The sequence below is a fragment of the Camelus bactrianus genome, chromosome 21 (assembly GCF_048773025.1).
Source record: "Camelus bactrianus isolate YW-2024 breed Bactrian camel chromosome 21, ASM4877302v1, whole genome shotgun sequence".
Taxonomy (NCBI): domain Eukaryota; kingdom Metazoa; phylum Chordata; class Mammalia; order Artiodactyla; family Camelidae; genus Camelus; species Camelus bactrianus.
In genome coordinates, this window is record NC_133559.1 from 407,073 (window position 1) to 431,875 (window position 24,803).

The 24,803-nt window shown below is 52.8% G+C and overlaps 1 protein-coding gene across 8 annotated transcripts in view; it reads left to right on the forward strand.

Moving 5' to 3' along the window:
* Positions 1-24,803, forward strand: part of ANKRD11 (ankyrin repeat domain containing 11) — a 136,543-nt gene that overhangs the window by 35,869 nt on the left and 75,871 nt on the right. For 7 of the 8 annotated variants that reach the window (XM_074349166.1, XM_074349170.1, XM_074349165.1 and 4 more), the window contains exon 2: positions 21,105-21,188. The exons of the other annotated variant lie outside the window; for it this stretch is intronic. The gene's annotated coding sequence lies outside the window, so the exon portion shown is untranslated. The remainder of the gene's footprint in view (positions 1-21,104; positions 21,189-24,803) is intronic. 8 annotated transcript variants of the gene reach the window in all.

Genomic DNA, 24,803 nt, shown 5'->3' on the forward strand with positions numbered 1-24,803 from the left:
TTAGTGCTAAATCACACTAATTTACAAATCTATGAGGTTGCAAATGTTGAAATAGCGTTTGTTCTAAGGTGTTTTGATTTTTTTTTCAGTTTTATTAGATAGAATTGTTACAATTTGAACATATACAATATGTTGCATGTAAATACATATACACAATATATTGTGTATATTTTTAAAAAACTTACATATATTCATTGTTTCTAAGAACGTTTAGAACTTTAGCTTTTTAAACTTATGTAGTTATCAAAGGAATAAAGCCAACCACAAAATAAGAATTAATTCAAAAAGATACGTACACCCCAGTATTAACAGCAACATTATTTATAATTGCCAGGATATGGAAGCATTGTAAGTGCACATCAGTAGATGAGTGGATACAGAAGATGCAGCATATATATGCAGTGAAATACAACTCACGCATAACAAAGAAAGGTTTTTTGACATTTGCAGCCCTTCGTTCACTTTTTTTTCTCACTTCAAAACCTAGAATTTTATAACTGACATTAACATTTCCATTGCACCACCAACAACAAAATACCTAGAAATAAACTTAACCAAGGAGGTTACCTGTACCCTGGAAATTGTGCAACACTGATAAAGGAAACTGAAGATGATACGAAGAAATGGAAAGATGTCTTGTGCTCTTGGATTGGAAGAATCAACATTATCAAAATGGCCACACTACCCAAAGCAATCTACAGAAGGTGCTTGAATTTTAAATGACTAAAAATAATTTATGCTGTATCCTGTAGGTAGAAGCGCTGGCTTGTGGACTTTTTGGGATAGCTGGGTAGCTGAGGTGCTTCGGGCTGGGTCACAGTGAGGAATGTGACGTGATCGTGGTACCAGATGTGGGTAACAGGAGGGGTACAGTCAGAGTTGCCCCACTGTTCAGTCAGCTGCTTGCTTTCCCTGTGACCTGGTGGTGGGCTCGCCTAACAGACACATGAATGTTTGCTGACTCCCCAGATAGGTGCTCCCGCGGGGGCAGTCTGGCCTCCTGAAGGAGTCTGGGGACAGGAGAGCCCTTTGATGCACACACCCCCCCACCCCACCCCCATGCCCGCAGTTTCCTCTTACCACTGACCCTGTGCAGGAGACCTGCTGTGCCTTGAAAGACACAACGCTCCCTTTCCAAGATGGAAGAATGCAAGGAGTGTGTCACAGTCGAGGGTGGGTGTGCATGTAACACGTGTGTGAGTGCTTGTGCAACACTAACACACATGGGAGCGTGCACATAACCTGTATGTACATGCATCACACATGTGTGGACACGGATAACACGTGAACATGTCGCACGTGTGAGTGTGTATATGTAACGCGTGTGTACATAAGCCAGTTTATGGTGGGTGGCGGCTGCTCACAAGCATGCAGAGAACAGTGGTGGGGGCCCTGCCCTGGCCGGGAGTGGGGGTGGGGCCGGGGCGGGGCGGGGCACGCACTCCCAGGGCAAGCGGGCCCTGGGCCTTGTGCTGCTGCTGTTCTGGTGCCCTGCGCCAGCACCGCCTGGGCTTGGCTTTGCTGGCAGGTTTTAAAGTCATGGAATTTGTGCAGTTAAATTCCTGCTTTTAATAAGGCATACTTGAATATTTCTTGGAAGGCATTTCTGTACTTGTGTCATCTTTAAGGCTTTTATTTTTAACTTCAGTTTTTGGTTTGAGTTTTGGTACTATGACAGTAGGGCTAACTTTGTTGTTTTTTTTCCAAAGATAATGAAGACATGTTCATATGCTACAGGAGGTTTGCTTGGGCTGGGCTTGGAAGCTTCGGCCAGATTTGGAGCCCACAGTGTGAATTCTGACAGATTGTTGAAAGCTTTTCCTTGAACACAGCATTAGTATTAATTTGACTTGTCCTTTTAGTTCAAGTTTTAAAGGAAGTATTTGATTTTATTGTCGGACAGTGTATGTTGGTTTTGTGGTTGAGAACTTCTTACAGAGACTCTTTCTTTTTGTATTCTTTGGCAATACATGCGTGTATTTGCTCCCAAAGTGAAAATGTAACCTGCTCAGCCTGATGAGTTCCTGTCCCTTGACGCCTGCGGGGCTGAGAGTGACAAGCAGCATCCAGCTCACCATGGATTGTTTGGAAAAGTATTACTGTTTTTTAGTGGAGGTACTGGGGATGGAACCCAGGACCTTACGCGTGCTAAGCATGCGCTCTACCCCTGAGCCACATCCCCCCACCCCCACATATTTGGAAGTGTGAGAGCTCCTGACTTGAATGACCTTGAAGGGACTTTCCAGCTCTTGAGATTCTGGTTTGCTTTATTTTTTCATCTAGTGTTGATTGAGTGCCTGCTAGGTGTCAGGCCCTGGGCTGGGGCGCTGGGTACAGAAGTAGGTGCTTAGGATCTGCCCTTAAGTCACTCTCTGCTTCCTACGAGGAAGCAGCTTTATTCACCCACCATTGCTGTCCTGTTGCACTGATTCCCAGACGCATGGTTTTTACAGCTTGGGAAGGGAGTCTCGGACGTGGGCAGTGCTTGTAACTAGCTGTAATTCCTTGCACTTGAGTGGACCTGTCTTTGCAGTTTAAACTGTTTACGTTGAGTTGTTCTGTACATTTTGTTACGAAACGTCTTCGTACAGTTGACGTTCAAATGTCTTCTGAAAGATTACACTGAGATTTAGCCTTGAAATGGGACGTTCCTGTGGGTGCAGGAGGATGGCGTAGCCTCCCAGCTCCTGACTCCTGCCAGCGAGGCACGTGGTCATTGCTGCCTAATGATGGCCACTCTGTATTTCTTGCAAAGCAACGACTTAGCGCTTTATGGAACCCATTAATGACTGAAGCTTTGCTGTGCTTTTACAACTGAAGAGTGCCCACGGCAGCTGAGCACTGCTGCTGCCGACAAGGGGCAGCCACTTGCCTTGGAGTAGCTGAGAGGGGCCGAGGCTCACACATGGCACAGGACGTCACGGGGGCCTTGCCGCAGATCCTGGATAGGCTCTTCAGAAAGGAAGCGTGGTGGTGGCATTAGAGATACCCTCCAAGTGGCCATAAGGCAGAGTACTGGCCCAAGGAATGTGTGGTCATCTCAGCTTAGGGGCTGTCCTTGTGTCCTGAGGAAGGGGCTCCTGATCTGGTTTTGTGGGCTGAGTGAGGAGGTGACCACATGGACAGAAGGGCAGCAGGGCCTGAGATGCCGAGGAGCCCGGCTGACCATGTTGAGGGTGGCTTGGGGAGAGCCGGGTCGGCCACAGAGGAGCGTGTGTGGTGCGGGTGTGTGCTGGCACGTTTCACATGTCAATCGAGGTGTGGAAAGTAAAGCTTGGTGGGGGTGACTCTGGAGGCTCCCGCTGAGCCCAGAACGGCTGGGCTCCTGGGGAGATGACCATGGGCTGGCAGAATCCCAGTGCTTCCAGGAGGCGCATGGGGTGAGCAGTCAAGGAAGCAGGGGAAGAGGCAGTGCCTGGGCCAGGTGAGGTGGTACCATGGAGAGTGGTAGAGTCCAGAGGGAGCCGCGGACGGGAAGGGGTGGTGAGGCTGGCCTGAGGCCCCTGTGCTTGGGGTGCCCCTGCTCTGTGGGGCCACAGCCTGCATCTTGATGTAGTGTTTCTGCTGCAGTTTCTCAGTCCCCCGCTCCCTCCGTTGTTCAGGCTGGTTCAGTGCCGCGCAGGGAAGACCTTGTGGGAAGCCCCTGGTGTGGGCATGTTTGCGGGTGAGGGGTCCCCAGGGTGAAGTGCGATGAGGAGGGTGGTGCAGGGGAGGGTGGGAGCTGTGGATTGGAGGCAGGCAGGTCCCTGGGGTTGAGCTTGGAGCATTGTGGTCGGTCCACTGGACATGCCCTTCCTGTGGGGGCAGCACAGGCCATGCTGGGGGCAAGGAGGCAGAGTCAGGCGTTGTACTTGTTGGCGGCAGCTGGACTGCAGGCCGGCCTTGTCTTGGTTCTCCCCATGCTCTGCTGCACTGGTGCCTTAACTGAGACCCAGCCCCGGAGGGGGCTGCACCTGCAAAGGGTTTCAGGGGACCTGCCAGAGGATTGCAGGGTTTCCCCTCAAAGCCCTTAATGGCCTGGTGGTCAGAACTGACTTTGTATCAAACTCCTTTTAGATTCGAATGCCGTGGAAATGTTACAAAAACCTCACCACTTTTTCACATAAGCCTTTTCATTATTCTCAACACTCATGATTTGGCTCAGGTTTTAGAAGCCTGTTGAGAGCTTTTGTGTTAGACCTTGGCCCAGTGCTGCACCTGGAGCTCCACCATCATGGAAACCTCAAGCCAGTCTTCCAGTGGATGCCCCCCGCCCTGGTCAGGGCAGCCTGGGATCCCCTGCCCACTTCCCATATCTCCCCGTGTTCTACGAAGGAGGCTGTGCCAGGTCTGAGATGCGTCTGGGAGGTGGGTCCCAAGCTCGCAGGCTGTTTGCAGTGGGAGCAGCCACCTAGGGCTGTGTTGCAGACACCTGCTGGTCTGACTGCACTTCCTGTTGTGAGAGGTGAACCTGGCACTCCCAGGCGTGGTGTTGCAGCATGAGCTGTGCCTCGGTCTCCTTAATCTGCCAAGGGTGATGGCATGGAATGATGGCGGTGCCTTGAGGACCAGGCATTGGAATTGGTGAGGGCCTCGACCAGTGCCTAGCCCAGAGCTGGGGTGTGTTCAGGGAAACGGGTGTGCCCCTCTGCAGCACACGATTCGTGCTGGTCCAGGCAGCCACTTTTCGTTCTTGCTCACTGCTTTTTGATGTGGAAGCTTGTGGTACAGTGTGTTGTTCATTTAGCTTGCACATCCGTGTTTATCTGTCATGTCTGGTTACTGTTTCATGCAGGATCATAGAACTTCTTTACTCTCCTTGGTAAAACATCTAAGTGAGTTATTACTGATTTTAGATTTAAAATTTCCAGCAGTTTTAACTCAGCCTTGGTGCATCTGAATGTTCTGCTAAAACCGGGTACCCAGCCTGCAGAGTTCACCACCCTGCCCAGTGCGACAGGTGCTCTGTCCTTGCTCCCTTCCCACACAGTAGTCCCATGTGAGCACAGGTGTGGCTCATACTGTCTCACAGTGGGGTTGCTCTGCACCCATTTTTGCTTGTAGTCCATCCCTCACTACATGTGCAAACCTGCTTCTTAGCAACCTGTCTTGGAAACAGGTCGGTGTTCTGTAGCTCCATTTAACTCATCCCATTTGTGTATCTTCACGTGTGGAAAAGGCTGTTCCTCATTCCTTTGCACAGTGTCCTTAATTCATTTCTCTTGTTTGCAAAACCCGTTGAAAGGGCGTCACAGGTCTGGCAGCCCCGATGAGGGGGTATTGCTTAAAGAATCTCTGGGTGCGGGGGCAGGTGAGGGTGTGTGGCCAGCATCCCCACAGGCCACGTGCTGGGGAAGCGGGTGCAGTGGGGTCTGCCCCTCCACGTGTTTCTCCCTCACGCTGGAGGGCACCTCATGCCCTGGAGGGCAGGAACCTGTTTGTTCTGCTCACTGAGAAAACTGTCTGATACCACATACTTCACATTTGACAAATTCCCTTGCTGGAGTGAAAAGGCATTTGCATCTTTCTAGTGAAAGTGGGGGAGTGTGGGTCTCGTGGTGAAGCGCTCCATGACAGTGGCCAGGAGCCAGCTGGGAGAGGTGCTGGTTCTGGCTGGAGGTGGGTCGGAGGCGCAGGGGGCAGTGCTGCTGGTGGGCAGCCACACATCCCCACACAGAGGAGCAGGGGCTTCTGTGAGAATCTGGAATCCACATCACTCCTGGTGGGTGGTCGGGGAAGAGGGCTGAACCAACCTCTGTAAGACTCAGGCCTCCTTGAGCCGCTTACAAATGTCTTTTGGAAATGAGTTTTAGATGTGTAAAACCACTCACCCGAGCTAGGTTAAAAAAATTGATTTGTTTTGGCCTAAAACCAAGAGGAATTGAGAAACCGGGAGACAGAGAAACCAGGAGACAGACAGACAAAACTGTGTTTCTGGATAAGTTGTTTCTGGAGAGAATTTTATAGAATTGTCTTCACTCAGCATCAGTTTAGAGCAAAATTCTAGGGAAAGGAAGAGTCTTAGACGTCTCAGTCTTTTGTTAACAGGTGGCTTGCTGAGATCGCATTTCCAAAGTGTTACCTAGATAAGGCTCACCATATCCAAACCAGTTTTACGTTATGTTTTAAAGAGTCAGAAGGGAATGTAGAATGTTGATAGTAAGCCCCCAGTGAGGAGGATGAGGACAGTCCTGGCGTCTTCCCCAAGGCACTGCCGTCTGGGTGTCACACAGGCCCCTCGACGATTCCCACACTCCTTGCCCCGTGTTGTGTGCGCGTGACTCATAGCTGTCAGGCCCTCCACAGATTGGTGGGTTAATGCTTATTACTGTTTAAAAAAAGTGTATTTCTAGGATCTTGGTCACAACTGATCTTGATGCTGCTTCCATTGCAAGGATTTTTAACTGACAGACTTTGAATTTGGAGTTATTTAAACTAGAATAAATTGTTTTGAAATCTGCCAACAAATGCAGTCAGGCTGAGATCTTGGATGACTTTAGGAAAGCTTTCCGTAGAGAGGACATGGGGAAGGCATCTTTCCGAGAGTGGCTGTGATTGGCTGGTGCCAAGGGGTCACTGTGGCAACTCTGGGTTACGTAGGTTGCTGCCTACCTGCCCTGTGGTCTCTGTTTAATTATGCAGGGTAGGGTTAATTTTTTTAGAATCAGATTTGCACATCTTTGAAATAATTCTTCTTTTGAAGAGTTGATTTTTTTGTTTTGTTTTGTGGCTGCACTTGTTAGTGGGTGTCAGAATATATTCTGATACTGGATTTGCAAGATCTTTGAAACAAATCTGTAGTAGAACCTGTTCAGAAAATTTCTTTAGTTCTCTGTTCTGCGAATTCTCTTTGAGAATGAAAATCCATGTCACCGTTCAGGGCTTCCTCCCAGGGACTACAGCACACGCACAGGGCCCTGGCTAGACTGAAGGCTGCGCCCCTCTGCCCGGCTCCCGCGTCCCCCAGCCCCAGGCTCTGCCCCCAGGGCTCTTTGGGTTGTACTTCTCTGGTCTCTTAGTTCGGCTTGGTGCCGTCTGGTGGCTGTCGTGTCTTAGTGCTCCTGTTATGCTCGGCCTCCCCCGGGGAGCATCGACATTTTATATGGCTGTGCTGGACGGCTGTCCGCAGTTTAACAGCAGCACAGCGTATTCTTGGGGGCAAGTGTGTGGCAGGAGGCAGTCTGCTGTCGCCTTGAGACCAGAGCGTGAAAAGAGGAAGGAGGAACTCAGGGTGGGCGGTGACCTCGGGCACCTTTTTGTTGGAGCCCCACTGGTGGACCCGGCTCCGCTCCCAGACTGCTGGCGAGTGTTGTGCCACAGGCCATGCTGGTGCCCGCGGGAGGCCACGTGCGGGGCAGGCGGGACTCCTTTTGGCGCCAGCCTTGGTCCAGACCCAACTGACCTCTGCTTGCTTCACCAGGAGGACACCTGCCAGCTAGCTGGGTGTCCGGAGGCTGACAGGAAGGGCTGTCCTCCGTGGGAGCTGGTCACCAAGGGTCCCTCCTGTGGGTGTCACCTTCTTCCTGAGTCTCGCTGTGTGTTGTAGACGGCTTTTGTCACTCACATGCCTTAGTCACGGTTTTACATGGAGGGCTTTGTCCCTTGTTTCTTCCTTCCGTGTGGTTTTCAGCGCTGACAGAGTGTGTGAATTTGATTTTATCTCCTTAGAAGTGAAGCCATTAAGTTAGTGTTACGTAGTCAGAGGTCACATACATTTGTGCTCATGACTTAGAGCAGCTTATACCAAATATTGTCCATTTTTCAAAAAAACTTTTCTGTTTACCAAAAACAACGGGCCTTACCTGAGAGCTGAGCAGGGAAGACAGGAGCTACCGTCATGCGTATACTTGCCCTTTGAACAGTGTGTGTTCTGTGGGGATGTTTACCCCTGAGAGGAACAGAAGAGTGAATGCAGGTCCGTTTGGTGACTGGAGGTTGAATCCTTTTATTAAGAAAGGTCTCTGCTGGGTTCTGTAGGCCAGTGTCTTCCAGACTGTGGCTCATGACCTGTCATTCCTAGGTACGGAATTTTTCCCTGTCTCAAGGCCGTAGCAACAGCTTCACATGCCTTCTGAAAATGTTGCACTTTTGCCATTTACATTTAAGCCTGTAGTCTGTCCCAAGCTGATTTTGTGTGCAGTGAGAGTTAAGGAGCGGCTTGTTGGTGGCTTTCCATGTTCGAGTGGACTGCTCTTTGCTTGCTGGCCTGCGGGGCTCCCTGCTGTGAACCAGGTCTCCCCATGTGTGCCGGTGTTGTGCTTGGGCAGTTGTGTTTGTTGTCTCTCCTGGGGACACTGGCACTTGCCTTCGTCATGGGTTCTGATTGTTGCTGGTGTCTAGGAATGCAGTTAGCTTGTGTGTATCATTTTATATTTGTACCCAGGAACTTCTCTTCCTACAGATCAGGAAACTTAAGAATGACACAGGCTGTTAGAGTGTACCCAAGTCACTGCCAATACAGTGGCAGAGTCAGAATTCTAACCACGCCAATGTCCCTGGCCTGAGCTTACACCCACTGCCCATGTTACTCCCCAGGAAGATTCAGCTGGTTCTGGCGTGGGGGAGTGTGGGAGAGGTGACTTGCAGGAGGGGTGTGCACCGGCCTGCAGAGAGCCCAGCCCTCGCAGGGAGGCCCCGGGCTGAGTGCACTGTGTGTGCAAAGCCCGTGAAGGTGTGTCCTGGTCTGGGAACCCGGGGAGATGCCGGACTTGAGATCAGAGGCTGAGGGGCTGTTTGCTTGGAGGTGACAGTGGCAGACTGGGGAGTGAGTGGGCTGCTGCGGGAGTGGTTGGGAGGAGAGGACAGGCTGTGAGGGGCCCTGCTGCTGGTGGGACTCTGGATGGAAGAAAGCAGGCATGGAGGCAGACTGCTCCATTTCTGGTGTGACTGCAGGCTCTTGTTCTCTGTTGTAGGCGCACAGGTGTCGTTGTTGACTCACAGGTTGAGTGTCGAGTCCCGTTCCCCACAGTTTGTACGTGGACGTGGCTTTTTGGTTTAGGGAGTGCCTCTCCTCAAGGAGGAGAAGCCCCCCTCACTTGTGCACTGTTTGAAGACGGCCGCGTGTGGCAGGTTAGATTTGTGCAGCGTTCATCTCCCTTGAACTCCTTTCTTGCACGCCACTTCTTAGGAGACTGGGGACAAGTAGTGCTGAACTTGTCAGCCATGGCCATCTTTGGTTCAAATGAAACTATTTCGAGGCCTGCGCCCCATGGCCCCCCATCTTTTTAAAGTTACTGTTGATTAATGTCCATTAAATTCAGAGTTTTGTACAGTTAGAGTAGGCAGTTCGGTCCACCCAAGGCCAGAACATCACTTCTCTTTTTAAGGAGTGTCATCGTCTTACCTTACTTCAGAGCGTCTCAGCTGATGGTTGGCTGGGTTATTCTCATAACTATTTAAGATAAGTAGGCATTGAAAGATAGGTAGTCAAAGTTTTTTGATTTGCAAGTATCCTGCACTTCGTGGCCAGTGAATTTTAAATCTGCAGGAGGTCAGCTAGAGGAAAGCTCTGACCGCGGATCTGGGAAGGGGGCTGCGGTTGCCTCCTGCTCCTGCCCTTCATTCTGGGCTCCTGTGCTCCCTCTGCTCTGCGTCGGCTTGGCTCTTGCCGCGTGATCAGCCTGCTTTGTTCTCTCTGAGCACCTCAGGCAGCCCTGTTTGAGGGTCCTGTGTGGCACTCGCTGTTAGAAAATCGAGTGTGTTTTCTCTTGGGGTTTCTCCTGTCGAGGAAGGTCATCTACCAGGAAGTAAACTTGAAATTTTATGTTTTGCTAGAAAAGGGTTTCACCCCACTCTTTGCTTGGGGGTCTTCAGTGAGGCTGGGATCAGTGTGTGTCTGCCGGGCACCGAAGCCTTGCGGGCTGAGGAGCACACCGCTTCGGCAGCTCAGCATCGTCACTGAACGGGTTTGTTCTTCTGGAAACTTGAGGTGATTGAGGGATGAAGAGCATCGCCAGCGAATTGAATTAAATAGACACTGGAGTGAGAAAGCTGTCTTGCTCGCTGACCTGACACATTGAAAGCATGTCTCTTGGGGCAGGGGCGGCAGCCCAACTGGTAGGTGGACGCCAGGCTCCTGGCAGACGTCACATCTGGGAGGTGAGTCGTCGCGCTTATGGACACACCTGCCCAGTAAACGGCTTCCCCACCCCGCAGCCCGCTGCCCGAGGCATTCAGGTTGGTGTTGCTGCGCTTGTGTGCTCGGGCAGTCTTTAGGGCGGGGATGGCCTCAGTTGCCAGGATCACAGCAGTAGACAGCTCAGACATTAGGTCACCAGAACCCTGAAGATAACTGGGTTTGGGTCCTGACACTTCACACTGTGGTGTGGCGGTAGGAGTCTGGTTAGCCTGCCCACACCCTCCCCTTTAGGAGGTAAGGATGGCCTGGCCCTCACAGCTGACTTCGGGCCCAGGAGACATCTGTTGTGGCCTGTGTAGTGTCGGGGCTGCTGGGCAGGCTTGCGTTGGGCTGAGGAGCTGGCTGGGCGCACAGAGGTGGACCAGGTGTCAACAGATGGGGCAAGGGAGCACCTGGGCTCCGGGTGGCCGATTCCACAGGGTGTGGGTGCGCACAGCCCTGCCGCTCCCTCTCACGTGACTTCTGTGGGGTCTTCTTATTTCTGGGCTCTTCTTCCTCAGAGTAGGCCTCTCCCACTTTAGAAGGTAAGGGTAACGAGAAACCTCAAGGCTAAGAAACACTGCTTTCTGGGGACTGTTCCAGTTCTATGATTCGGGCTTGGGTGGGAGAGTGGGACTAGATCAGTGCTTATTTATTAGATTTGCTTGGAAAACATAAAAACCCAGGGTTGCAATCCTCACCCTCAGACCCACAGAATCTGAAGCATCTCAGGGGTGGGAATACGCAGGAGACTCAAGATGGGCGATGGACATCCTCCGCGCTTGTGTCTGTCTGCAGGGCGGGTGTCCTCACAGCAGCCTCACTGCTCTGTGAGCCAGCGCTTCCCCCGGGCGCCCGGCCTTGCTCGTGCAGGGCTGGTGAGCGGTCCTTCCTGTGCGCTCCATGGTGATGTTGCAGAGCTCCTGGGTGCTGGGCAGCTGGCGGAGGACAGTCCCAGGTGGCGCAAGGCTGTCACTTTGTTCATGGAAATGTGCTCACTGGGGTGTGAGGCGGAACCAGGGGACCGAGGGCAGTGCGGTGCCCGATCCCTGAGTTCCTGAGGGGGAGCCGTCCAGGCCCGCCCTGGGGCTTGGAGTGACATGCACTGGTGGGAGGGCACCTCACTTCCTGTGTTCTGAAGAATCCTGTCTGTAAACCACGGTGTGTCTGAGGTGAATTTTTATCTGTATCAAAGAGTGACGGTGAGCAGGCTGGATTGAAAGGGCCCAGATACTCAGAGGTGAGGACAGAGCTTGACTGTGCCCGAAAGGTGGCCTCCTTTCCACATTGGCTAGTCCAGCTGTCAGCTCTGCGCTCTGAGGGTCTCCCTCGGCCTGGGCCTCACGGGCATGCCTCCTGTCCAGGGTGCGGCATGGGGTTCCCGCAGCCTGAAGGTGACAGGCTAGCACAGTGAGAGACTGCCCCTGTCCCTCTGGCAGACCTGGAAAACAGTGACAGGATGAGGAGGGTGGCGGGCCTGAGTGTGCTGGCGGGGGCGGGGGCGGGGGCGGCGGGAGCTTCTCAGAGCAAGGCGCGGTGCTAAGGGCAGTAGAGGAAGTTTGGAGCTGCCGTCACGCAGCACCCGCGTCCCTGGGGATCTCCGTCACCGTGGTGTCTCTGGTGGGTTGTGATGCCAACTTCCGTGGGTACACCCATGTTAACACCCGCAGCGCCTGCAGCCAGCCTGGCCTTTGGTAGGAGACAAGGGGGTGCCTCACATGCTGGGAGGGAAGTGTTTGTGAAGCCTTCTCAGTGGCGTGTTCGTGTGCATGCTGCACCCTGATGTGGAAGACAGGCCTGTGCGCCTCGGGAGCCCAGTGAGTCCTGTGGGCGAGAGCAGGCGGACGCCAGGGTGAATCAGGTGCGCCACGGTCACTTGCCCGCACTGCGGGGAGGGAGGTGGCTGGCTGTGTGGTTGGAAGTGGAGATAATTAAGTTGTCATGGTGACACAGGTGGAGACACAACACAGGCTGCTGGATTAGGAGTTGGGGCTGTGCCACAGGCAGGGGAGAGTGATGTTTAGAAGCTGAAGCTGACAGTCTGTCTGCTGGCTTTTGATTGTGAGTGGGGAACAGTAGCTTTCCGGCTTAGAGAGTCTTCTGCACGTGGTACCCTGAACCAGGGCAGGAAGTAGATCACTGTCGACCTGGGGCCTGTCCTGCGCGCGCAGGTGCTGTGGGTGTGTGTGTGGGCTCTGTGGGCTCAGCGGGCGCTCTGAGCTGGAGAACTGGGATTGATGGGCCAGCCTGGTTGTCGGAGCCACAGAGGCAGGCCGGCAGCCCAGGGAGACCGTAGGCGAGGCAGACGGCCAGTGAGAGGTGGCAGGAGACGCTGGTCTGGTCTGCAGGAGGCGGGGTGGGGTGGCGCAGTGATGGGCAGGTGGAGGCTGCTGAGAGACCAAGGCCAGGAGCGCTCGCTTCTGGTTTGGGGAGGAAGTGCTCGAGCCAGGGGTTTCTGAGCTGGGCGCTGTCTGGCTGTCAGTGCTGGATCGTGTCAGTGTTTCAGGTCAGGAGGGAGTGCTCACTTACAGACAGAAGGTAATTCCAGGAGCTGTGACTGCCTAGGAGGGGTGGTGCCCTGACGATCTGCCCACGCAGGCTCTGCGGACTGAGTGTGGTCCTGACTTGGAGGCAGATGCTTCAGCCTCTCAGAACCTGGTTTCTCAACAGAAAAAAGAGCTGGTGTAACCCTTAGGGTTGTGAGGGTCAGGGAGCTCTGCAGGGAGAACAGGTGAGGTGGGGGGCGCCAGGTGGCACCAGGGGCTGCGGGGACCACCTCTGTGCAGGACTCCAGCCGACACTAGTGTCAGCGCTCACACACAATGGCACAGAAGCCCGATACCCGTGCTGCGTCTCTCCGCCTGCACCCCCTCAAGGCTGCGGGCTGCATTCGTAGGGGGAGGGAGAGTGAGGGGCAGTCGTCATCCCTCACGTTGTCATCTCCAGATGGAAGCTGGAAAAGATAACCACATGAAGAATGCATTCCCTTGGGGGAGGGAGTAGCTCAGTAGTAGCGTGTGCTTAGCATGCACGAGGTCCTGCGTTCAATCCCTAGTACCTCCATTAAAATAAATAAAAATAAATAACACTAATTGCCCACCTCCCTCAAAAAAACCCCCACAAAACAAAAAGGAAAAGAAAATTGAAAAACACACTCCCTGTTGTTTGTCTCAACAAAGCAATTTAGCTGACTGCAAGCATGTGGACCCCAGATGGGTTGAAACCAGACAGTGGTGATGATGGAAACTGCACCTTGATGCCCAGGCGTCCGAAGGTGGGGCTCAAGCCGCTCACCCCTGCAGCCCTGCCCTCACACGGCCTCTAAGACCTTGTCTCCTAACCGGCAGCTTGGACATGGTCTTAGGACATTAGCCCACCATCCTCCCAGGCTGCCGGCCTCCTGAGTGAAGCAACTTTTCCTTTTCCACCAAAAAAAGAAACCAGTTCATTTTGGTGATGTTCCTTTCAGTCCTGGCTGGGCATCAGTGTGCTGGTGAAGTGTCCAGAGGGTGGCACGTGCAGCAGGCCTGGGGTGGAGCCTGCAGGCGCTGGCTCAGCAGGCGGGTGTGCCCCGGAGGCCTGCCAACAGCTGAGGCTCCAGCTGCCCCTCGCTCTGACATCTGGCTGGCTGCGCCACCGCACCACAGCACAGGCATTACATTTAGGTGCTAAATTGCACCGATCAGTGGTGGGAGTTCCTGTCTGCAGTGAAAAGAGCTGCACACATTAGGAAAAATGATGTTTTTTTTTTTTAAATTTTTGTTGTTGAGAGGTAATTAGGCATTGATTGGTTGGAGGAACTGCGGGCTGAACCCAGGACCTTGTGCGTGTGAGGCATGTGCTCCACCCCTGGGCTGTACTGTCCCTGCCCAGAGTGATATCTTTTTAAAGAAACAGTGTTATATTGAAGAGTCTTCAACTTTCAGAATGAAGGGCATTTTGGGCATTATCACATTTAATGCCCTTGTTTTATGGGTTAGTAACCTGAGGGCTGTTTCCTTAGTACTTTTTTTTAATCACCCTTTTACGGAAAAACAAAGCAAAACACCTGGCAGATGTATAGTAGACATTTCAGCTACGTCTTCCTTATGTACTCTCAGATAATGTTTAGAGAACACGCATAGCTCTGTGAGCTGCGCGTGTGCAAGGTGCCTAAAGAAGAGCACTGCAGCAGTTCCCTGTGGCTCTCAGGGCCCTCGCCCAGCTCTGGAAAAGGCAGCCGGCGTTTCGCTGGAGCCCTAGGCTCTCGGGTGGGACTGCTTTCAGCAGCATTGGCTCCCAGTCTGGAAACAGGCTTTCCCCGTGGATTTTGGCCTTCTGTAATTTCTTTCAGGAGTTTTTTGTGGTTTTCAGTGGACAAGTCTTGCACTTCTTTGGTTGAATTCATTCTGAGACGTTTTACTCTTTCTGATGTTGCTACTCCCTGGGTTTCCCTTTCCGAGGGTCACCTGGCGTGCAGGCGCATGGCTGGCCTTGTGCGTTGGCTCTGTCCCGCAGCCTTGCTGGGCTCTGCTCGTGGACGAGCTCCCACGGTGTCTTGTCTGTTCTTTAGGGCTTCGTATGCCTTTCCTGAGGTGAGTTTTCTCGCTGGACATCCCATTTTAGTTCCAGCTTTAGTGGGGTCCTTTCGAGGTGGGTTTGCCTTCCTGTCTGTGTCCCTGGGTGTCTGGTGTGTCTGTTGAGCACTCTCCTGTGGTGCCTGCGGTGGCACTCGTGTGGCGTGGAGCTGGACTGATGCTGAGGTCCTGTTCGGCAGTGTCCTGTGGTCTTTCCTCCTTGGTTACTCCTTTTGTAGAAATACGCCGGGGAGAGTCGTGAGCGTGAGACCAGTGCGCGGTCGTCCACGTGAATGAGGTGGGGCAGCCCTGGCTTCTGCTCCCTGTGTCTCCAGGGCTGGACCCTGGTCACCAGGTCTGGGTGGGCAGGGCGTCCCCACGACGCGGATGGCAGCAGCCTGCTGTCGGGGCTTTGTCCTCAGAGCCGGATGCTGGTGGGAATCGCGAGCTGGTCGTCTGTCTTCTAACCTAGACCTCAGCAGGGTTGCTGCCTTCATTTCTTCTCACGAGGGCTCCAGGTGTGTGTGGCGTCTGGACGACTGTCCTTCGTGCGGCTCATTGTGCTGAGGGTCTGGGGTCAGGGCCATGACTGGGCGGCGTGGCTTCCTGCTCTGAGTCGGGCTGGCACGCGTGCTGTGGAGTCTGGGTTCCTGGCGCCGTGAACAGTCAGCTCCTCCAGCCTCACAGCCTGCTCCAGGTCCTTTCTCTAGCCAGAGTCCACGCTTCTATGTCCACCTTCAGGAGTTTCCCAGTTTCTGGTTTACAGAGTTCCCCTTTCGTGTTTGTCTTTATAGCTGAGCATCTAGTTACTTTAAAAAGCCTGTTTGCCGCCATCCCCTGGGTGTGGTGGCTTTCGAGCGGCCCTTCTCCCTGGACAGAGCCTCACGCCTTCCTGCCTCCTGGGTGGTTTGAAGACCACCTTCTCCACTCTTCCTTCTCTTAAGTGTAAGAAGAGAATTGTCCTGAAACATTACTTCTGTTTCTTGCTTGTTTTGTCCTGCGGAGAGAAGGGTTTGAATGGAAGAGAAGAGCTGTGTTCTCCTCTCATCTTCCCCAACTTCTTTCCTACTGCCTCAGCTCCGGGTCCTTCCCACGCTGTTCCCTTGAGCCTTCACCCGAGTCAGACCAAGAGAGCAGTGACAGCTAGCGCCTGTCCGAAGACACGGGAAGAACAATTAGCCCTCCCTCAAAACCTGCGCTCCTGGAAGGCGGAGGTCGGGCCCAGCCCGCAGCAGAGGTGGGCCTGGCGCCGCAGGCACTTTGAGCTTTTGTGACGGAGGACTTTGAAGTGGGGCACTGCCACTCGTGTGTTCTTCAGACAGCGGCATGCCCCCGTCCTCTCCACTACATTTTAAGGAGATTTTCAAAGCCACAGTGAGAAGGCGTGGGTGCTTGTGTTTCCCTTGTCCAGTTTCGGGGGAGGAGGTGGATGAGTGTGGGCTCTGGAGCCCGCTGGCCTGGGTCTGAGTCCTGGCCCCGTGCAGCGGGCACCTCGGCTCAGCTCTGCGCCCTCACGAGGCCTCAGAGGTCTCCTGTGTGAAGTGGGACTGACAACCGTACCGACCCTATCGGATTGTTGGGGTTAAATTAGGCTAAACCATACAAAATTGCCAATATTAGACATTTTTTGTTTTGTTTTTAAATTGAGATCATTGTAGAGTCATGTGAAGTTGTAAGAAATACTGCGACCCCTTAGATACTCTGCCCGGTTTCTTGAAATGGTATCATTTTATAAAACTTACGTATAGTGTAACATCACCCCCCAGAGTGTTGACGTGGACACAACCCGTCAATCTTGTTCAGGTGGGCAGGTCTCACTTACACTGTGTGCATGTACGTACGTGTGTGTATACGTGCGTGTGCGCTCGAGCGCTCTGTGCAGTTTCATCCCTCCAGGCCCCCTGTGTCCACCATCACAAGGGTCTCTCCTGTTTGCCTTTTCACAAGTGCATTCTCCTTTGTCTTGCCTCATCTCCTCACCCCTGCTCTAAACCCTGGTGACCACTGCTCTGTCCTGTGAGAACGGCCCGGGGGTAGCATGTGGATGTCACCTTTGGGGTGGCCCGGACGAGCCCCTGAGGGCCGAGTGAGCGTGGGCCCACTTGCCCCGCCTTGTGTTGCCGAACACCGGTCCCCAGGGCCCATGGACCACAGTGTATTTATCATCCACCTGTTGAAGGGCACCTGTGCCCATCCTGGTTTGGGGGGATTGTGGGAAAAACTGCTGTGAACATTCTGTGGAAGTTACTGCCCACTTTAGACCCACCAGGATGGCAGTCTCAGCCAGCTCTGTTTGGACCTGAAGGCGTCTGGTGCTCAGCAGGGCGTGGCGATGTTGTGTGCTCACCTGCCTCGTATACACACCTGGTAACTCATCTTGCTGTCTGTGCATGCATTGGCGCTCATGGAGGACGCATTCACTGGTCAGGAGGCCACCGCTCTATGTGGGGCTCCTGACCCCTGGCCCAGGATGTGCACCCAGAGCTCTAGGCGGGCAGGGCACGCTGCCGCCTTTCTGTAGGGAGCAGGAAGGAAAGGCAGGAGAGGAGCAGTTTGCAGCCCTCCTCGGGGTATGACCAGTACCTGGAACCCTGGTGGCAGCGTCTGAGGGGTGCCTGCCTGCTGGCACGGCTCCCTCGACCAGATCCTCACTCCTGCTAATGAGAGCTGAGGTCGCACAGAGGCAGGGATGGAACAGCGCTGTGAGCTGAGGCCAGTGCAGCAAGACCAGGCTTCTGTAAATTTGGATTCTCAGAATTTTGGGCATTTGGAAAGGTGGGGCAGGAGGGAGACGGTCAGGCCTGAGCAGTGCTCCAGGCTGTGAACCCAGAGTGAGACTGTTGACGCGGAGGCTGGGCCTGTGGGCCGGCCGCAGGCACCGTGGTTTCTGCCGTGTGGGTCAACATCATAGCCAGGTAGTTTAAAAACCTGCTTGTCTCATGATGGTCAGAAACTCTGATTAGCAGTTACAGGTCTTTGAATACTAAAAATAGAAGTGAATTTAATTATCAAATATAATTGTATAAGTAGACTCTTCCGAAGTGTGGGGTCCCCCCCCCCAGAATAATAACAGAGCCTGTCAAGGGTCCTTACAAGGATCCGGTTCTGTGCTGGGGACTGGGTTTGCTGCAGGCGGTGGCTTTCCACAGAGAGAGGAGTGTTCAGTGTCAGCTTTTATGCAGAAATGAGATGAGGTGGGGTTAACATGAATATCATGGTATTTCTTGGTAATTTTTAAAAAAAATTTTTCTCAGCCCCTAATGTGGCTCTGAGTTCATTGAAGGAGTTGGTGAGGTAGGAAGGAATAGGAAATAAATTTAAACTGTTGTATGCCCCTTTGTTCAGAGGTGACACTGTAATGGCAAAGATGTTTCCTGGTTTTTCTCAAACGAGCGTTGGTGTCATCCTTCGTGCAGACTGCCCCACTGCACCTCGTGAGCACTTGTGAGTACGGTCTTGGCCGTGTTGCCGGCGCCATCGAGGGGTCTCTCCTCGCTGCTTCTGGTGGTTCTCGGTGGGGCCGGCAGTCCCCTCTCCCTGCTCATTGGCAGCTCCACGTCCCCGGGGTCTCGTCTGCACTCTGTTCCCACTGGCTGTCTTCTCTCGGAATACTGGAGCTCTGACAGTGTGTTTCTCTCGGCAGATGTGGCTTGATGAGGGTGGTGGTGGTTTTGGGGTGAACATGTGAGCTTTTTTTCATATTTTAGGCTGTTTCTGCAATGTGTGTTCCCCAGAAATGGGACTACTCTCTCAGGGGTAAATATTTTAGAGGCTCTTACTTTTTAAAAATTTTATTTATTTTTTGGGGGTAGGTAATTAGATTTACTTACTTATTTTTAGAGGAGGTACTGGGGATTATTGAACCCAGGACCTCGTGCATGCTAAGCATGTGCTCCATCACTGAGCTCTGTCCTCCCCGCAGAGGCTTCTTAGTTTGTATTGTCTTCTAGGAATAATTGAGTCAGTTACTATGTATTTTCCCTTAAGATGAGAAGGCCTTTAGACCAGGATTTAGGAGACCTGGGTTCTATTTCCAGCTTGGTTTTGATTCCCTGAATGACCCCGGACAACTGAAAACTTATGTTTTACCTCACTTTTCCTAATTTGGGCCAGTTTTCTTATTTGTGAAATACCAGTTGGAATAGAGCATTGGTTGTCTACCCACATGATTTTGCCCTTTGGGGGACTTGGACGCTGTTTGGAGACGATGGGCTGTCACAGCGTGGGGTGAGGGAGGCTGAGGACACTGCTCAGCAGCTTGCGGTGCCCAGGGTGTCCTGGTAGAGACCACGTGGCCCCAGGATCAGAGGTGTAGGTTTGAGAAACTCAGGTTTCCTTCAGCACCAAGGAGCAGTTATTACTGGCTGCATTCCTGGTGTAGACATTCATCATAAACTCTGTTGTTCTGTTATCATCTTTATTGGAAAGTTGAAAAGCTTAGTGACTTAGTTTTTGCTTTTCAGTAAAACCAAGGTGTGGTCAATGGAAGCTGCTTTTCCACGTTTGGTTTTCATAGTCCTCTAGGTTAATGTCAGCTCTGAAAAATCCTGTGCCAGGAGTATAAGGACTGAAAAATCCTACTCCATCTTTACAGACACGCCTGCACACCTGTCAGCACAGGTCAGGAAGCTGAGTGCGGCCCTTGGGCCCGCACTGTCCACAAGCACCATATCCCTGTCTGCCATCTCCTGCTCTGCTGCTCGGGTGGGGCTTGCAAGGGGAGGGAGCCTGATGCCCCGTGGGATCGTGGGGAAGGGTGTAAGGGTGTGTCCCCCAGCAGTGTTGGTTTGTTTTACTCTTGAAGATCTGGAAGCTCTCTTGGGAGACTGTAGCATTTATTCAGTTTTCGTCCTGTTACTGCCGTAACCTCCCTTTCTGACTAGAGTGTTACTGTGTTCGTGTGGCAAGGCCACAGTGGTTGCTTGATTTATTTGATTTCTGGCATGTGGGTCTTTGGAGAGGATTCTCAATAAAGTCTGTTTTTTACAGTCATTTTGGAAGATTGTACAATAGTGCCATTTGCTCTTTTTTGCTATTAGACTTTGGGTTTACTTTCAGATAGTCGAAATTGCTGTTTTGATGTAAAAATGTTTGATGAATGAAAATGTTTTTAGTTGTGTCTGTACTTTTAAAACCCTAGTTTTGAAGGATAGAAATAAATTATTTCAAGTAATCATGCAATGGAAGTGCTCTGGGAGCCGGGCTCAGGGGAGCTCTTGCTTTGGGGGAGCCCTTCACCCTGTCGGCTCCCTATCGGGCAGCAGAGGGGATGAGGCCTGCAGCCTGTCACCCGAGCTGGCATGCATGAGAGTGTGGGGGCTAGCCCCCACCCCCGCTGCCAGCAGCTCGGCCTCAGCGGCCCTGGAGGCCTGGCATGCGCCTCCAGCGGATGGCTGCCCGCCAGATGCCCTAGAGGAGCTGGTGCTGTGAGATTTGTGCTTTGTGATGCTTTGTGTTTTATTGGTGTTATACTGTGTACATGGTAAATCAGACATACTAAGTTTCACGTGCTTTTAAAAAACACAAATACATTGAATATACTCCTCTGAGACCCTTTCTCATCCATTGTTAGGGTTTTTGAGACTCAGCTGTGTGGCCGTGTAGAGCTGCCCTTGAGAACTGAGGGAAGAGGAGGTTTGCCTGTGGGTGGAGGCTGGGGCCCTGGCTCTGGAGGGCGAGTTGAGGGGTGCCCAGCGGGGCCCCCCCCATTTCTGAGTCACATTTACAGATTGTGCTGGTGCTCAGGGCCAGATCTGCCCGTTCCTCCTATGTCCTGTGAGGAATAGCTCAGACTCGAGTCAGATGCCAGAGTCAGGCTTCTGACCTGGGGTCACGGGGTGTGTGTGTGCTCCGAGTTGTGGTCCTTTGTCTTTGAAGATGGACCCCAGGTAGCTGGAGAGAGAGTGGAGCGGGGAGAGGGGTGGCCTGAATGTCCCTGTGAGGGGGGCAGGGGCGGAGGGCGGCGAGGGGAGGCTGTGGGCCTTTGAGAACCAGAAGGAGTTGAGATTTTATTCTGAGTGTGACAGCAGGGCTGTAGAGGATGCAAAACGACTTTGACGAAGGATTTCTGGGATTTCTGTCGGACTGCACGCAGGCAGGAGCTCTAGGAACAGCCCTTCTGAGGCCCAGGCCGACCCTGTGGAGAGTGACAGGCCCATCTGAGTGTTCTTCCCTTAGCTGGCCTTTCTGGGCACTGCTTTCCAGAAAAAACTATCGAGAGCAGAGATTTCCCCTTGGGTGGGGTCCTCAGACAGACCGTTGGTATGAGCCCTTCCTGGGCCTGCACAGTCCAGCCCACGTCCTAAACGCTCTTGCTTGTCCACAGTTGGAGAGACAGGGTGGGGAGGGTGGTAGGGTCCGAATAGTAAGTCCAAGTGAAGAGAGATTGAGATGCTGAAAGGAATGAGTGGAAATGGTTATTTCCAGGAGCTGATTTTCCTCTCCTCTCTCAGAAGCTGCGCAGCACTGCCTGGGGGCTCTTGCCTGCTAGACTCGATACGCTGCCCTGTCACCTGTGACCTTCAGCCATGGAGTCGGTAAGTGCTCTGATGTGCTGCTCGCTTATCAGTGTGTGTTATTTTCATTGGTTTGTAAAAAGCAGTATGAAAATAATGCTTACATCTCCAAGCTGGTTTTTTTGGACTTTGCAGTGTTGGCTAAGTGTTTGGGATTTTGTCCTGGATTTCCCTTAAATGAGATGTTTCAGAGTGACAGTAGTGAGCCATGTGGGATCAGTGAGTGGCATCCTTGGTGACCAGCAAGAGGGATTCAGTGGAAAAATTAAAACAGGCCGGTAGCCTGGCCTGTGAGGGAAGTTCGTATCCTCTCAGCCCCATTACCGTCTTTGATAACTCCCTCCCTGAGTCGTCTGGAGACCACTAGGACCCCCTTGTTGTGCTGTTCTGTGCTCTACATGTGGCGCCAGCACGGCCTGGAACCGTCTGTGCCCTCCAGGCTGTGGTGGCAGCCTGGCTGCTGTGCTCCACTCAGGTCCCGGCCTTAGTAGCACATGCTTTCTGGGCAGTCGAGGTGGCGTGTGTGGTAGGTGGGTATGGAATAGGGTCCTTGCTTGGCTGCCCCTACCCGTGGCCTCCTCCTGGGAATTACTGGCACAGGTTTTGAGCGCAGGGCAGCTGCTTTCTCGAGGCTTCAGGGCTCACTGGCACCTGCTGCTCTGGGACAGCTGCCCTCCTCCGGAGGGTGCCACCTGGGCAGATACCCATGTCCTCCGATGTGTGGACTGGGAACAGTTGGAAAGAAAACTTTGGCTCAGTTTTTCATACCTTGGCCAGGTGTTAGTGATTTAAAGTAGATGGTCCCAAAGTGTACGACCTGCTCTGTGGTGGTGCTCCTGGCAGATGGGAGGAGCCTTTCTCTCCACGTCATTGGCCAGGAGCTAGCTGTCCGCCAGCTCACCATCACTGGTCGGGCCACTTTAAATGTACCTGTCTGGCCTCTGACGTGACTGAAGTATTTCCTTGGAAATGGGGACAAGCTATGAAGGAGTTGAGATGTTAGCTGTCTCTGACATAGGCCTAGAACTGTCTTCTCTATTCTGCAGGTTGGTCTGCAGTTGGAAAGAAGCTGGCCCAGCCAGAGGGGTGTTGGCGATGAGGCGGGAATGTCCCCGCGGTCTCCCCGGGCACCCGTGTGGGCAGGACCAGGCCTGCCCACACCTGTGGGCCAAGCCAGCCTTTGTTTGAAAACTATGATATTGCTTGTAATTTATAATGAGGAAAAACACGATGCTGCTTAAATTAGATTATTAATAAGTATTTGGTGATACCTCATGAGAAGAAACCCAGTCGTCAGCAGCGGTGCTGACGGATGCCTGGAAGACCGCGGGCAGGAGGCGTGCTAACGTGTGGAAGGTTTCCTGACCAGGAAGGATGGCTTTCTGACAGCACCACAGTGGTAGTCCACAGTGTCTGGTGCTGTGGGTCACTTTTGTGGACCAGAAATACGCAGTTACTACTGGGTGTCATTGTCTTCAGAAAAGTCCATGGTGTGGGTCAGATGGAGATGAAGGTATTGCTAGAGACCGCCCAGCGTGCGCCGCTGGGGTCTGCAGCCACACAGCTGAGCCCAAGTTGCTGGGTCTACCGTCAGCCACCTTTCCTGGCATCAAAAGGCAGAAGTTTAAACACAATGACTTTCCAGTCTTTCTGATGATTTTTCATTGTATCCATATGATCATTATTTTTAACTTTCATGTTGGCTACTTAAGGTGGAATGGGAGCCATTTAGATCAGACCGAAGATCACTTCTGACAGAGGTGGGCTTGTTCACTGCTGTGCTCTGGCCTCCCCTGGGTATGGTTAAGGCCCGGCTGGTTGGCTTCTTGGCTCGTCCTGCCCTGGGAAGGACGCTTCAGGTGTGGCTGTGGCTCCAGGGTTCTGGGCCCCCGTGTGTGCTGGGCTGGCTGATGCTGGCTCTGACTGTCCTCTTTCTCTCCTGAGCCCTGGTTCCTGCCCCGTGATTGGGGTCCCTGCATGGGACTCGCCCTCCAGACCCTGAGAGGTTCGTGATGCTGTGTGTGGAGACTAAGCTCAGTGAAAATAGAAGCTGTAAGAAAACTAGAGTTAGCGTCTGTTTTCCTTTCCTCTTACGTACAAACTGCTCTCAGCTGAGAGCTGGGGTCATTCTCACTTTGTGAACCTCTTTCTTGGTAAAGTGGAAGGTTCAGGCCTTCCCGAAGTGAAGAGTTTGGAGCAGCTCTCAATGGATGGCTCCCGTCTCAGCAGGTTTGAAGTGCGTGTAGGTGTGAGTCTGAGTGAGCCTGGGCCGCCCGCAGGTGTCGTTCAGCCCCAATCCCTGGATGTTACGGTTGCTTCCTATGAAACAGGAGTTTTGAATTGTTTCCAAAAGCAAAGGCCTTCCTTCTTTCTCCCCTCTTCCTCCTTCCCTCCCATCCCCATTTATAGTTGTTAGAAAGTGATCACTTTTCGACTTGTCAAAATGTTGAACTTGCAGCAACAGGCATGATTTCTCGTGTCCCTGGATGCAGTGCTGAGCTGGCGCTCTGAGCAGGCTGTGCTCACTGCAAACAGCTGTGCACCACAGGTGCCTGGTCCTGGAGCTTGGGGGCTGGAAGTCTCGTAAGCAGTGGAACTGAGTCCCCCCTGCCTGTTGTCCATGTGCTGGTGACACCGGAGGTCCCACCTGAACTGCAGAGTTGGAGGGGCAGGGACCCAGGGAGGGGACCCTTTCCTTGGTGTCTCTTCTGACAGAGCATGCTGTGCCCTGTGGTGCTGTGTCAGAGAGACACGCCTCTGGGCAGGCCCCTCTCTGCAGCTTGTCTGGTAGGAGTGGTGATTCACTGACCCTGCCACCACCCGGGTACTGGTTGGCCACTAGGGACTGTGGCATTTCCTGGTCACGGCACATGTGGGTTCTGGGGGTTCCGCCCCGTCTGTGGGTGCTGTGGCCTGAGGGCAGGGCGGCAGCTGGGCTGGATCTGCAGGTTGTAAGGAACTTGTAGTTCCTTATGTTAATAATATGTTGCCCACTGTAGCAAAGATGCTTATCAGGATTTAAAAATAGATAACAAAGCAGTTTTGCTTCATTTTCAAAGAAATATTCATAGCTAATTATGCCAATATAATTTGAGTATTCTTAATTCTGAATGTAATTTTTATTGTACTTTTAGAATTCTGGGGAATATTCATCAGCTAGGTTCCCTTCAGATAATCGTATAAACTGTGGAACATTTGACGTCACTTAAATTAGATTTCATTAAATGCATCTGTTTTTTTCCTGTAAAAATTGGCAGTTGTGTACACACACTCCCCCAGAAGCCCTCGCTCTCCCCACCCCAGCTCTTGTTGGTCAGCAGAACTTTGTCCTCTTGTTCCAAGAAGTTTGAGTTGCTGGGAGAGTCCATGTGCTCAGGGAGAGGGTGTGGACAGCGGGCAGGTCTGAGCCCAGCCTGGGCCCCTCAGTGGCTGCGCAGGTGCCTTGGGTTCGGGCCTGTGGGGCCCTGTCCCCACCCTCTGGACGTTTCTAGCTGGACCGGGCCTGGCGAGGAAGGCCTGGAGAGGTCTGCTCGCGGCGACGAAGGGCTGTGGGCTGCCTGCAGCCTTGAGTGGTGCATTCTGATACTGTGATGGCTTTCGTTCTGTCGTTAGCTGCAGGGGCTCCCGTGGAGAGTT